Raw genomic sequence first — 14975 nt, 5'->3', positions numbered from 1 at the left:
ATACACCCAAATATCAATTTTGGTAATTTCTGGATGAAGGGATTTCAAATAAGTTTCATTAATTTTTAAATTTTTTTCTTTGTTCAAGTTTTTCTAAAATAAGCCTGTATCACTTGCATAATCTTAAAAGACAACAGAAGGTGGGGACTGCAAGTATAGAGATGCTAAAGCGATGAGTTAATACCTTTATTCCAGCTTTTCCAAATGAGTAAGATGATGGAACAAAGCAACAGAAAAATTAGCAAATAACATGACCGAAAATAATTCAAAAAGGAAAAAATACCTTTGTCTCATAAAACATATGGAAAAATTGCTCCCCCGTCACGTGTAATCCAAGAAATGCAAGCTGAAACAACACTACTTCACAGTTACTAAACTGGCAAAGATTGTCAAATTAAAAAATACCCATGCTGGCAACGGCCCAGGAATATGATCGTTTTCATGCACTAGAAATGGAAAGATAGATGGATATATTTTGAAAACAGGTTTGCAGTAGGTGCCAAAGCTTGACCAAGCAATGTCAAAAAAAAAAAAAAAACCCTAAAGAAAGAATAATGAAAATGTATAAAGAATTGTGTAAAAAGCTGTTCACCATTTAGTGAGTGAAAAAGCAAGCCAATAAATACTACCATCATCCCATCTTTGTTTGAAAAATATCTGTAGAGCAAAAAAAAAAAAGAAAGAAAAAAACCCTGAAAGAATTCAGATAAGAATGTTCACAGCAAGCTACATTGGGGTAGGAGGATCTTGAATAATGCTTTTTTGGTTTGTTTATTTTTCTGTGTTTTTCCAATTTTTCCATATAATATTAACACTTTCGCAAAGAGGAAAAAATATTAGATAATTTAGAAGCTCCTTGCCCATAATTTTATTTCAAGCTAAAAAGATAATTTCTAGTTCGAAATTATTTTTCTTCAGTAATTGACTTTACCAGTAAAAAGAAATAGAAGAACACACTGACAAAAGCAAAGTAATTTTTTAAAAGATCCTACAAAAATAGCAGAGTGTGGTCTAAATAACTCCTGTGCATGGGGTTAACTACTACACTCACTGCAAAGAGGCATGTCCCCGCAAACACGCCCGGGGCTGGTACATCTTGAGGGCACAGGCACTGAAATAGGTGTCGGGGGTCTTCAGACCACCCTTCGTCAGCTGCAGAACTGCGACCAGGCCTCCGCCCTCCCACAGGCACCGAAGGAATCGAATCTATCCTGGACCCTCGTCTGTGCCAGGACATCAAGCCACTGTTGACCCAGTCCCGCTCTGGGTGACCTGTGGCCTTCATCCCAGACCCATCCGGACGTAAAGGCCCGGCCCGCGAGCTCTCCTAGCACCTCACGCTCTCAGAGGGGAGATGCACTCAGCCCTGCTTTCCCCGGGCCAAGGCCGTTCCCGGGCTCAGTTTCCAGGAAGCGGGGACCTCACGCAGGTGCTGCCATGGGCACTGGCTGAGCCGACCCTCTACTGCCTGGCTGGCCCAGCACGCTGCAGGCACCCCGGACCCTGGGCCGCCCCGCGCCGCCCCGTCCACGTCCACACGGGGAGGGCAGGAGGGCTTGCGCCCACCCTGGCCCCTCGCTGCAGGGAGGACAGGCCGCCTGCCAGGTACAGAGCGGGGCGGAAGGGAGAGCCCACAGGGGGAGGCAAAGCTTCTAGAAAACACTGGGGACTCTGTGGGGAGAAGCTCCTGCCGGGGCTGGGCAAGTGGGGCGAGGGTGTGGGCGTGAAGCCTGGAGGCTGGGAGAGTACCCTTGCGACCGGGGACAGGGAAGAGCCTGGCAGGGCCAGCCAGGAGGTCACCCCACTCACCTACAGCAGGGGTGAGACGGGGAGGTCACCCCCCCACCTACTGGAGGGGTGAGAGGGGGAGAAGGAAGTCACCCCCCACCTACTGCAGGGGTCAGACGGGGAGGTCATGCGTCCCCCACCAACTGCAGGGATGAGGCAAGAAGGAGGAAGTCACCCCCACCCCCCACCTACTGCAAGAGTGAGGCAGGAAGTCATGCGTCCTCCACCTACTGCAGGGGTGAGATGAGGAGGTCATGCGCCCCCCACCAACTGGAGGAGTGAGACGAGGAAGAGGAAGTCAACCCTCCCACCTACTGCAGGGGTGAGATGGGGAGGTCATGCACCTCCCACCAACTGCAGGGGTGAGGCAAGGAGGAGGAAGTCATCCCTGCCCCGCCTACTACAGGGGTGAGGTGAGGAGGAGGAAGTCATCCCCCCACCTACTGCAGGTGTGAGGCAGGGAGGAGGAAGTAACCTCCCCCCACCTACTGCAAGGGCGAGGTGAGGAGGAGGAAGTCATACCCCCACCCCTACCTACTGCAGGTGTGAGGCAGGGAGGAGGTCATGTGTCCCCCACCTACTGCACGGGTGAGTTGAGGAGGAGGAAGTCACCCCCACACAACACACCTACTGCAGGGGTAAGGTAGGGAGGAGGTCATGCATCCCCCACCTACTATAGGGGTGAGATGGCGAGGAGGTCACCTGCCCCTACCTACTTCAGGGGTGAGATGAGAAGGAAGTTACCTACCCTTCCCCCTCGAAAGCCACCCCCATCCACTGCAGGAATTAGATGAGGAGGAAGTCATCTGTTCCCCCCACCCACCCGCCTGCACCCTGCGCCACCTACTGCAGGGGTAGGGCAGGGAGAAGGCCAGCTGCCCCCACCCGCCACAGGGGTGAGAGCGATGCAGAGCCACAGGGCATGATCCTCTCCCCAGGACCCCGTGGGGGCTGGCAAGGCACCCAGGGCTCTCAACCCGTGTGGCTCCGGGGTCTCCACGGGAGGAGTTGCAGGAAGACCATTAGGAAGGATGTGTGTCTGAGCAGCCTGCCCGGGTAGCAGGTGGGGCCTGGGTGGCCGCAGGGACAAGGGACAGAGAGCAGCCATGGCCTGGAGCCCGGTGCCCCGGGTGGGCGGGAGGGCGGTGAAGGACCCGGCTTTCCCCCAGTAGCCCAGAGACCACAGTGGCCCAGATCTGGGGCTCCCATCCAAGCCTCTCCACCCCAGGGTGCCCGGCTCAGGCCCCGCGTTAGGAGGCAGACACCTGGGCCTCCTCCCACGCGGAGGTGGCTCGCCTGGTACTGCTGCTGGTGGGTGACCCTATGGCTTCACGGCACACCAGCTTCTGAATCCTTGCCTCTGCGGCTATTTCTAACCGTTCCCCCACACAAGACTTAGCAGAGCGTGCAGACACCACAGAGGGTAATTAAACCATCACACTCGCAAAGCTGGACGCACAGGCAAACACATGATGTATTGTTAACAGCAAGTATAATTAGGCAAGTAAACGTATATCTATATGTCATAGTTAACTGAAACGTTAGCTTCCAATAAACGTATAAAATGGATTCCAAATGAGGGGAAAAAATTTCTTTTAGAAATTTGTGGTTTTCTATTTTCTTTCACTTCAACTCTCCATTAATGTGGGCCAATTAACTATCAATTGGATTTACAAAAATGTGTTTACATTTTCAGCCCCATATTTGTGAGTTCAGCATTACTCAATCTATCTTACGATAAATAACCCTTGGATTATGTATAATGATAAGAGTATCTAAACAATCACAAGGTAATGCCTGAAATACACATGAAGGTGAGCGTGAAGGAAACATGTGGGCCACAGTCTAGGACTTTCCAGATGAACCTGAGGGTGAATACACTTCGATCACCTTCCACAGGCAACTTCATCATATGATATTTCTGAAGGGAAAAAGTCTTCAGTAAAAACAGAATTATTAAGTTGCGCCAGAATCAGAACCTTATACTTGAAGTAGAATACAATTACTGAGGCCACTGATATTATGACAGAGCTACATTGCTACTATCACTGTCTATAAACATGATGAAAGTCTTGTCTGCCTGATGGATACATAGTTTCCAGTATGAGAAACATTTTTGTAAGCTCGCATATATTTTTCATATATAGCCTCAAATAATAGTTCTAGATGGCTTCTATTGTTCCAATCTCCTCAAAAAAATTATTTGGCTAGTGCGCTTATCTTTATATTTGAGAAAACAGTGCTTTCTTACTGTGGTTTCTGAATGCACCGGAAGCCTAGGATTTACTTTCACTTTGCCTGCACTGTGGCTCTGAATAAATAAAATCTTTTGCTATCACCCTTTTCCACTAAAATGAACAGGAAGTAAAAAAAAAAAAAAAAGTAAAGTCTGAACATTTCAAATAAATACAGCAACAAGTATATTTAATGATAAGGTCACTGATATTTTTCACACTTCAAAAGAAGGACAAAGCTGTGCTTCTCTGCTGTGGGTGAGTGTGTGTGTGCTCACATATGAGTGTGTGACTGCTCCTCCGTCTCTCCCTTCTAATTATACCAAATACGGAGAACACTGGAAAAATTACAAAAATGGCTTCACCTCTATCTATATCAGAAAATCGCTTTACTGCAATAGCATTAAAAATGTAGGCACCAGTTCTCATAAGCAGAATGAGGGAAACAGTGTTTTCCAAAGTGAAATTTCAGGGAATCGTTCTTTTCAAAGTAAGATAACTTAAGGGGCAAGGCAATTCACGCAACTGAATCTAGCATCTGTTTTAAGTCATAAAGGCCATTACATTTTGTGGGTTGTGCAATTTGCTGTTTAACCGACTTTCTACAAAAGCATGGTGAAATGGCATGTTTAAAACCAAGGGCAAAGGGACTCCACTCACTGTGAGAAGAGGCACAGCCCCCCCTGGCAGGAGCAGTGTGGCCCTCTGGGGTACCTCTCCCAGCAGCAGGCCCACCGCCTCAGCCCTGACCGCATGGCCCGCTCCTGGCCATTCCACCTCCTGTTTTATCTGTCAGAAAACACTGGCATTTGGTGAAGGTGTACGGTCGGTGGTGGGTCGATGCGGCAACTGAAAAGAAACTACAGGCTAGGGCACTTCCAGTTCAGCAACCCTGGGTAGCAATGCCTACCAAATGCTCTTCCTGAACAGAAAATTATATCTGGGTGCCTCCATTTGCTAGAGCAAAAAGATTATTCAGAAATCATATATACCACCAAAACACTGCAGGCTCAAACTTGGAATAAATCCTCCACTCCCGCTCCCTCTACAGCATTTTCAAGCAGGGCTTTAGTACTCCATTATTGTGAATGTTCTTTGCCCCACAGCAAAAAATATTGACAAAATTCTACTTTTAAGACAGTTATTGTCTCTGTATACTTGATAGCAGCCTTCAGAAGTTCACCTGCTAGCATTAAATTCTTGAGTTTGGGTGAAAGGAGAGAAAATTTGCCACATCTCAAGCTCTTCTGCTGTAGCAGCAGCAAATCAAATTATTCTTTCAATTAAACTAGCTTTGTGCCTAAAAACAAAAAAAGGCCACAGGCTTTCTTCCCCCACACAGAGAACTGAAGCCATCACCCCTTTAAACCCCATGACTTGAGCATGATCTCCACGGCTTAGTATTCTTGGATAATACAGCTCATAAAATTAAATCTACTCTCAGAGATTTCACTTATCACTGTGTGCTGTGAGCTTGCAGGCAATCAAGGGATCAAGAGTTCTGCATTGGGGTGTGTTTTGATGGACCTGATACAGGGATATGACCTACCTCTCTCTCTCTCTCTCTGTCACACACACACACACACACACCAGAAACCAAAAACACCCCATCAGAGGTTGAACAGAGAACCAGGGCCCCCATCGTCACCCCCACTGCCCTGAGATGAGAAGAGACGCTTCCCACTATGAAGCTCACAGGACTTCCTCACCTTTGCCACACACGTTAGCTACATTTTAGCACTAAGACAAGCCCTGAACAGTGCATGCATCTGGCCAATTTCCTTCCAAAGAACTGGAGCTGGTCTTTCGTAGGAAATGCCCAACTAACAAATCCTCTGTTTGACTTTCTTTTCAAAATGTCGGCTTTCGAGAAGCAAAACATGAAGCGCAGGTCTTGGTTGAATCCACGCTGATAAGGTAAAGGCGCTTCGGTGCTGGTGACGTGCCTGGAAGGGCGGTGAGGTGGTGTTTGTTGGGGGAGAGGGGAAGCCCGCTCCCCTGGCACTTATTTGATTCAGAGCATTGTATTTGTGGAAGTCAAAGCCAAGTGCTAACCAAGATTTAACACTAAGACTAATCAGAACAACACTTAGTACAAGAAAACACAACTTTTTTTCTGTTATGGTACATACAGTGGACATCCACTGAGAACTTGGCATCTTTTGTTAAGCACCATGATTATGAATAATTTATGATAGAAACTGACAGTGACTTTATCATAAAGCTGTGGATGGAGAAATAGAAGAACACTCCAGGACCTGCCTGGATAAGACAACGACTTCCCGGATGTGAAACACAAAATCTGTCATTTGACTAAGCAAATTTTATAGGGACAAAGGGGTAAATTTGCTAAAATAAAATCAATCAGAACAAAACAAGAAACTAAAAATCTGGCAGTTTTAAAAATTCTCCATTCTTGCAGTGATTGCAAGGAGACAGCCCACGTCTGGTGCAGCGGGCACCTGGAAAGCCTGACCTTTTCCTTTTAAGAGAGCTTCATAGGTTTAAAAATGGGACACGCACAGGAGCATCGTACAAACTAAAAAGATATTTAAAATACCAATTACATAGTTAAAAATTAACACTGACATACCCTTAAAAATCCAGGGGTTCCTGAAAATGTCTTCACTTTAAAAAGAGGTATGCCTGCAAAGTCCAAGCTCCTGTTTGTTTCCACAGCTTCAGGTGGCACTGGCTATTTCCCGCATCCAACTTCTAAAAATACCAATGTGGAGTTCAACTCCTCCATGCATTTTTCTTTTTTACCTGAAGGCAAAACGTCAATCCGGTTTCTCTTCATAGATTGTGGGCCTGGTTTTAATTTGTGCAATAGTCCTTTTGATAACAATGCCTAGTTAAAACATCCACTAAAAGTCTGTAGCAGGCATTTAATGGAAGGAAAATCTAATAGGGTTCCACTGCAATTCGTTCATTAACTTTTAAAAGAGTTCTCTCCTTCAGTGTTGACAGAGAAAGACGGGGCATGTGGGCAGAAAGAGGGAGGGAGAGACAGACAAGAGAGAGATGGGGGAAGGTGGAGAGAAAGAGAGGAGAGAGAGAAGAGAGAAACGTTCACATATTTAGGGCTGGATTATAAATCTTTGAAAGGAATTCGGTCAAACGGTCGTGTTTTTCAGCCACCTGAACCAGCTCTCACTAAACCAAGGCCTCCTTTTGTAACTATTATCCACTGTCTCAAGTCATAACAGGGAGACTCACCGGGAACCTCATCCCCCAGGAAACACGGGGCACTGAAGCTCAACGCTGCACTCAGCCTGCAGAACACAGCATACCCAAAGCGCTTTATGCCAGGAAAAAGCAAGGACGGACTCAAGATTGGCAGAGCAACGACCACAAAGAAAGGCTCACCATCCCGGGTTCCGGCCCAACCGCACTGGAGAAAGCCGGCCTGGTCTACCTGCCAGAAGGCAGGCTCTGTAACCAGGCCAGCGCCTCCTCCACCAGCCAACAGGGGGCCACTGTCATATCAGTCTAGGTGACAGCCCATGGGTTCACACATGCTTTTTCCAGCACAGGAATGCACCACATCACTGAGAAATCATTGCATTTAAGAAATTATTGCATTTCTCAAAATGTTCAGTAGAATGCCTTGGAGAGGACAGACACTCAAAAATGGATGTTGCAAGAATGAACCGGAAACCATCGGAGCTACACCACTTTACGGTGTGAATAACAACCTTACCCGGGGGTGATATAAAAGTCCGGGAAGAGTTAAAAGGGGCACAACCGTGGATGGAAGGGCCACCGACAGCAAAGGTCACCAGCCTCAGAATTTTCTGGGGTGCAAGGGAACTCGGAACTCCGAGCACGATGCCTATTCCCCCCACAGTGCAGCTCCACCATGCTGTCTTCAACCTGCTTTCCACTTGCTCCTTCCTGCTCCGATCTAGCTAGTCAAGCAACCTCATCCCCTTCCAACAAGCTTTTTCCTAATATAACGCCCCATACTTACCATAATATTGCTTTATGTATTAGAAATGTATCATGTATTTTTTTATACTGTTTCCAAGCTACATGGAGTTTGAGCGGCCTGACCCCAGCTCTATTTTTTCCATAAGCCCTGTTCCTTCAGGACGTACATGTTGTGTTATAACTGAAAAGTCTGTACCAAGACCCTATTAATAATGTTGAGGAAAGGCAAAACTATCGACGTTAAACTCAAAGGAGGACTATGCACACATAGTACATAAAAAAATGTTGGACTCTCAGGCTAATTTAGGGTTGCTAAGTCAAAAGATTGATGTTACAGGTGAAAATACATGGTGCCTGCCATTCTCCTAAATCTGAACATTCCTCAGCTAGTCCTACTGAATCCACGAACAAATGCCACAAGGAGGAGACCCTTTTCCAACTGCTGCTTACAATACCAAACCCACATTGATTCATCCTTCAAACCACACACAAGCTGCTGCTCCACAAAGCCCCTGATCTCCTCATCTTCTCCACCCCTCAGCGCACCCAGACAAGCAGTATCTTTCTGGGTTTTGACTCCCCATAACAAGTTATCTGAATGCCCCCGTAACATCTATCACTTTCCACTTCATTAAGAGAGGTATACACACGCGTCTTTTTCCCCAACAAGACTTGCAAGCTCACTGAGGGCAAGATCCATCCCGCTCATCATTGCATTTCTCAAAATGTCCAGTAGAATGCCTCAGATACGACAGACACTCAACAATGGCTGTTGGAAGAATGAACTGGAAACCATCGGAGCTACACCACTTTACGGTGTGAATGACAACCTTACCCAGGGGTGATACAGAAGTCCAGGAAGAGTTAAAATGGGCCAGCCCGGGTAAGCCTGCAGTACCCCTCTTGTCCCCGACTGGCCTCAGAACCCCACAGAAAGGTGCCAGCCATGCCCCAGCTGCATCCTAGGCTGTGCTCCAAGTATCTGCACCCAGGACCTCTCTGATCTGCCTCCAGACCTCACAGGCCCCGTCCCCCGGGCTGTTCTCCTACATGACCACAGCACCCCCAGTGTGTGCACCTCAGGGACAGCAGAGGGACATGCAGGATAGAGCAACACATGTTCACTAGGAGACCCCTCTAGGGGTGGAGGAAGACAGAATTGGAAAGCAAAGAATTTCAAGACTCAGGACCCACGGATATTAGGAACAGATCTGCTTCAAACGAATAAGTATAAGCTATGGAAACACCATGCATTATGGCCATAAAATCCAAGCAACAATCAGCTAGTACCCTTCACCCCTCTCCCACTTTAAGTCACCACTGCTCACTGCTGAACTGCCCACATCTCTGTCATTACCAAATCTAATAACGACAGCTCTGCTGATATTTATTCTACAAAAGCTGGACCCTATGTAGCAGACATCAGCTACCATTTTGTTTGAAGATGATATCCAAATCAATATGCCCAAACCAAATAAAAGAAATATTTTGCTAATGAGCTGCCGAATTTCATGGAAATGTATTCAGAATGACAAATGGTCCACCTATTTACTGACCTCAGTTTGCTTCAACATGTACCATGGAATCAAAACAGTGCAAGTTTCTTGAGGATAAGCAATTGGGGACCTTTCTTTTGTGCCACCCTCTCCACCTGGTAAAGTGATAGGTTCCTTGCAGCTGCTGAGTAAGTGCCTATAGATGCGATGACTCCCTGCTGGGACCAGCCAGCTCCTGTGTCACTGTGGGGCCAGCAATGGCCAAAGTCAAAATACCACATGGTCAAGAGGATACTCTGTGAGTTGCTTATTATCAGTGATAACTATGGGTTATCCACGACTATTGGTTATCAAACCAAATTAATGGCTGTTTTCTTGACAAAGTATCCTGAGCACATCTGTGATTCAGAGTGGGTTACTTCTCTACCTCCAGTCCTCAATAAAGGCTGCTGCCCAAATGACAGGACATAATGTAATTTTTCCTTTGGTATCTCTCATGGGTTGAATAGTGTCCTCTAAAATTCATATCTTCCCAGAACCTCACAATGTGACTTTGTTTGGAAATAGGGTCTTTGCAGATATAATTAGTTAAGCTGGGGTGAGGTCATACTACATCAGGATGGGTCCTAAGTCCAAAGACTGGTGACCTTACAACAGAGGAGAGGACACACGGAGAAGGCAGAGACTGGAGTGATGCACCACAAGCCAAGGACACCCAGGACTGCCAGGAGCTACCAGGAGCTGGAAGAGGGGAGGAAGGATTCTCCTCTGGAGCCTTCAGAGGGAGGCTGGCCTTGCCAACACCTTGATCTCAGGCTTCTGGCCTCCAGCACTGGGAGAGAATAAATGTATGTTGTTTTAACTATTGGTTTGTTTATGGTTTTAATTTGTACTGATTTGTTATGAATGTCACTAAGTAAGGAAGAAGTTGGCTAAAAGAACCATAAACAAAATGGAATAAACATTAGTAGCCCAGGTATAGAATGAAATGGCCAGCGTGGCCCTTCCCATCCACGGACATCAACTCTCTCCCCAGGCTTTCTTGCCCACCTGCAGGCACAGACGCACACCCCGCCAACCCCCGGCCCGTGACTCCTTATGCGGAGGGGGAGACTTACCTGCCCCCATCAGCAATGCAGCAAGTAGCCACCCAGATGGCACAGGAGAGCCAGGCCCCAGCTAGCCAGTCCTATGGTGCCATCTGAACTGCAAGCTCACAACAAGGCTACCGATCGCTTTTACACGGGAGAGATAGCATAGCTCTTCTAATCCCAGAAACATGCCGGGACTGCAGGAGCAGACCCCCGGCCCACTCCGGACTCTGGACCCCACAAGCTGTAGAGCACTTGGGTGTGTACTAGAGAGACGACCCACTTCCATGGGAACGTGTTTTGTTTGAAGCTGTGTTCCCAGCATCCAAAACAACACGTGCTCAATAAATACCTGTGACTGATGATAGAAAACAAAATTGTCGTGGAGCAGCCAACAGGTGAATGACTGTCCCATGGCCAGAAAATGTAATGAGGGCTCTGCCCATGGTGCAGGTACCCCAGCAGGAGCCCCTAGAGCCCAGCAGGTGGATTCCATCTTCCTACACCAAACCATGTACTTACAAATGACAAACACCGCCAAATGAGCCACTGTTCTGAATGCATTTAACTAAATAGCAGGTTTTTAAACCTGTTAAAAATTACTGATTCTTAAGATTAAAATTGAGTAGGTTTGTGTCTTGTAATGGTTGCAACATTGTGCAATGGGATCCTTTTGTTGAAGTACCTTATGGTACAGGAGAAGAGGAAACTCTCGTGCAGGGAGTGTCCACGCAGTCACAGGCACATAACTAAGTGGGGGACCAACCAGAAGCATCAGAGGAGCTCACGGGCGCCCCCACTGGGGAGGAGGACCAGCTGACACAATGTCAAAACAGGAAACTGTGCTGCTGCTACGTGGAGAGAAACAGTGTGCTCCAGCTGAGAGAAACCCATGGACTGAGATCATAAAATCTCACTGTTCACAGCAAGGAAAGGCTTGCGGTGCACCTGGGGGCAGGACCCACTGCAGGACGCAGCACACAAGCAACCCAACCCTCTTTGGGTACTCACAGGCCCCTAGCCAGAAATTCTACACTTCACAATTATATAACTCACTAAAATTTCAAGCTTGGCCAAAGGTCAAAAAAAAAAAAAACGGAGCAATGCCTTTTTTTCTTTAAAAGCTGATTCACTATCTTAAAATCTGTAAGATTCACTATCCTTAAAATTTGTAAGAAATATCACTTTCAGGCAGAAATTGAGATCCTAAAACCATGTGTAAGAGAGAGAGAGGGCAGCCTTTAAAACTAAATCCGTACTTAGGCAACGGTAAGCAAATTTTAGCTTTGCTTATTAAAACTATAATTGACTCTTAAAACGTTAAACTCTCCAAGGATATTTATATTCCCTAAGGTCAAAAGTTCATAATTTATCTTTGAAGGATAAATTCTATCACTGGGCTCAAGGAGGGGACATCAAACACTTTAATCCTATTTTTACCATGTTCATCACATTCAACAAAGAAAAGCAGGGAAACAAATGACCACAACCCTGCCACACGTTAGAAACATCAAGAAATAGAGTTTTCTCGAAATGGTGGAAGCATGCTGGGCTGCCCCCAACACCCATCGCGTATCTCCTCGTATTCAATGCTTTGAGTTCACTGCTTCCAACATAAATGTACATGTCCTATCAGAGAAGAAGAAACCTGAAATCTACCAGGCATGGTGGGTCATGCCTAGAATCCCAACATTTTGGGAGGCCAAGAAAGGAGAATGGCTTGAGGCCAGGAGTTTGAGACCAACCTGGGCAATACAGCAAGACTCTGCCTCTACAAAACAAAATTTAAAAATTAGCTGAGTGTGGTAGGATGCATCTGTGGTCCCAGCTACATGGGAGGCTGATGTGGGAGGATTCCTGGAGCACAGGAGTTCAAGGCTGCAGTGAACAATGATTGTGCCACTGCATTCCAGCCTGGACGACAGAGCCAGATCCAGTCTCTTAAAAAAACAAAGGACTGGGACTTTAATCTCACTCAGGGAGATATGTTTAAGAGGGTAAGGATGTTTTCATAACCAAAAGTTTAAAACAAAAATTTAATTTTGCAAATTAAACCAAGCACATGGTCAAGGTGTCCGTATTCTTCCATAATGAAATCATTATATAATTTCTTAAGAAATGCATTTGAGGCTCCCGAGATTTTAATCAAAATAAAATAAAATAAAGACATTAATACAGAAGCATCAATTACTCACATAACAAGGACAATTATCATAGTTGGCAGGGCCCTAAACAGAGGTGGATTGCTACACGCAGGTGAAGCCTCAGGGCCCCTGGCCTGTGCGGGCCCTTCCAGAGCCCTGGGGACCCTGTGTCCATGTGGGCTTCCAAAATGGCAGAACTACGGCACTCTTGCTCTTCCTGGCCAGGGGAAGGTTACACCGCGGCCACCTCCCATCTTGCGTGGCCGCATCCCAGCCCCAAGCCTCTTTGCCTGGGCAGCGTCGTGGGCCTGCAGCCTTGTGCAGACTGCAGAGGGGAAGCTGGACAGCGTGTGAGGCCAGGTATTTCGTGGACCCAGCCATCAGGAATAAACAACCACTTCCCATGACCCAGGCTAAAGGAATGACTGAATTACCTTCCTGTGCAGCCCAAGATGCAGGAAAACAGATGTGTGAGGCAACAAATTAACAATCAGGTTATTTTTTGAGATTCTGCCACACTTTCAGTTTTTTAAGATTTGTTCTGTTGTGATTTCTTTCTCATACTAAACAAGCAGTCACCCTCATACTTAATTTTGCATTCATGATTTTGTACTTTTTTCTTAAGAAGACACTCCCCTCCCCCCAAATCCTAGCTCCTCCCCTAGCACTAAACCCTGCAGAAACGCACAGACTTTTCTAGTCTTCATCCTGATGCCTTTACTGAGGGGCTCTTCGGGCAGGCAGAGCCTGGTGTCTGCCTTGGATAAGATCTTCTCAGTTAGTCTCACTCCAAGAACACACTCCCCCTGTACAGAAAACAAACCAGATATCATCCATGTCGACGCTTTTCCCAGATCACTGTGATTTCATGTCCCAGTTTGCCAATTCTTAGTCATCTTAGAGCTTCCAACGTACCCCGCACAGGTGGCTACAAGAGCTGCCTACGACGACTCTACTACACGTCTACACCTCGCTGGTGGGAGTTCCATCACGAGTCACAGTTGCCCGTGGCAGTTAGAGGGTGCCCAGAGAAATGAGTCTTAGTCTACGGGGCATGTCTGCACACAGTAGCATCCTGAGTGCCCACAGGGAAACTTCTGCTTCCATCTCTCACGTGCAATGCTGCAAATACAGCAGTAACTGGTGGGTAGCTGAGGAGAGTTCCAAGCAAAGCATAAGCCTGTTTAAGAAGGCTTCAGTCAGCCTGGTGTGGTGGCTCACGCTTGTAATCCCAGCACTTTGGGAGGCCAAGGTGGGCGGATCACCTGAGGTGCTCAGCCTGACCAACATGGAGAAACCCTGTCTCTACTAAAAATACAAAATTAGCCGGGCATGGTGGCACATGCCTGTAATCCCAGCTACTCGGGAGGCTGAGGCAGGAGAATCGCTTGAACCCAGGAGGCGGAGGTTGCAGAGAGCCGAGATCACGCCACTGCACTCCAGCCTGGGCAACAAGAGTGAAACCCCGTCTCAAAAATAAATAAATAAATAAATAAATAAATAAATAAATAAAAGAAAGAAGGCTTCAGTCTAATTCATAAATGAGACTCATGGTGAGTTATTCAGAATGAGGACTGTTTCCAAAAACATCTCTCATCCTTGAGCTTGATGTGAGCAAGGACACTCAGCCTCTCCTACAAATACTTGCAGTCACTGGCAAAAGAAAAACAGAAACAAACAGAAAAAAGGTGTGTACATATATGTTTGCCTGTGTGTATATATGTATACACACATATATATGCATGCATGTAAGATATATGACTGTTCTTATTTTATTTTGAAGACAAGGTCTTTCTCGGTTGCCCAGGCTAGAGTGCAGTGGCACAATCATGGCTCACTGCAGCCTCAAATTTATGAGCTCAAGTGATCCTCCCACCTCAGCCTCCTGAGTAGCTGGGACTACAGGCATGCACCACCACATCCGGCTAATTTTTGCATTTTTTGTAGATATGGGGTTTCGCCATGTTGCCCAGGCTGGTTGCGAACTCCTGACCTCAAGTGATCCACCCACCTCTGCCTCCCAAAGTGCTAGGATTATAGGCATGAGCTAACGCACCTGGCCTGACTGTTCTTATTTCATACATGGAACATGACAGCAACAGAAAGATTGACACCAAGGTGCAGGAACCGCCCTGACACGCAACTCTCAGTCAAGAACAGATCTCAGGATCCTTTGGCTGAACTCACTGTTGACACGTCTGAAGAAACTGAGGCACTAACGGCCACCCAGAAGCCGCCTAGTGGAAAGTCCAGGGCTCACGCAGCTACCCTGAATCCCAGCCCACTGCT

General features: G+C 46.8%; 1 protein-coding gene across 3 annotated transcripts in view; it reads right to left on the bottom strand.

Annotated features, from left to right (window-relative positions):
* TSHZ1 (teashirt zinc finger homeobox 1) overlaps positions 1–14975 on the bottom strand; it is a 79609-nt gene that overhangs the window by 37847 nt on the left and 26787 nt on the right. Inside the window, exon 1 of one of the 3 annotated variants that reach the window (XM_055368851.1) lies at positions 7242–7432. The exons of the other annotated variants lie outside the window; for them this stretch is intronic. The gene's annotated coding sequence lies outside the window, so the exon portion shown is untranslated. Of the gene's footprint in view, positions 1–7241; positions 7433–14975 lie in introns of those variants that run through there. 3 annotated transcript variants of the gene reach the window in all.

This window comes from Gorilla gorilla, chromosome 17, assembly GCF_029281585.2.
Source record: "Gorilla gorilla gorilla isolate KB3781 chromosome 17, NHGRI_mGorGor1-v2.1_pri, whole genome shotgun sequence".
NCBI lineage: Eukaryota > Metazoa > Chordata > Mammalia > Primates > Hominidae > Gorilla > Gorilla gorilla.
The sequence above is the reverse complement of the archived record's forward strand: the minus strand, read 5'-3'. Positions and strand labels throughout refer to the sequence as shown.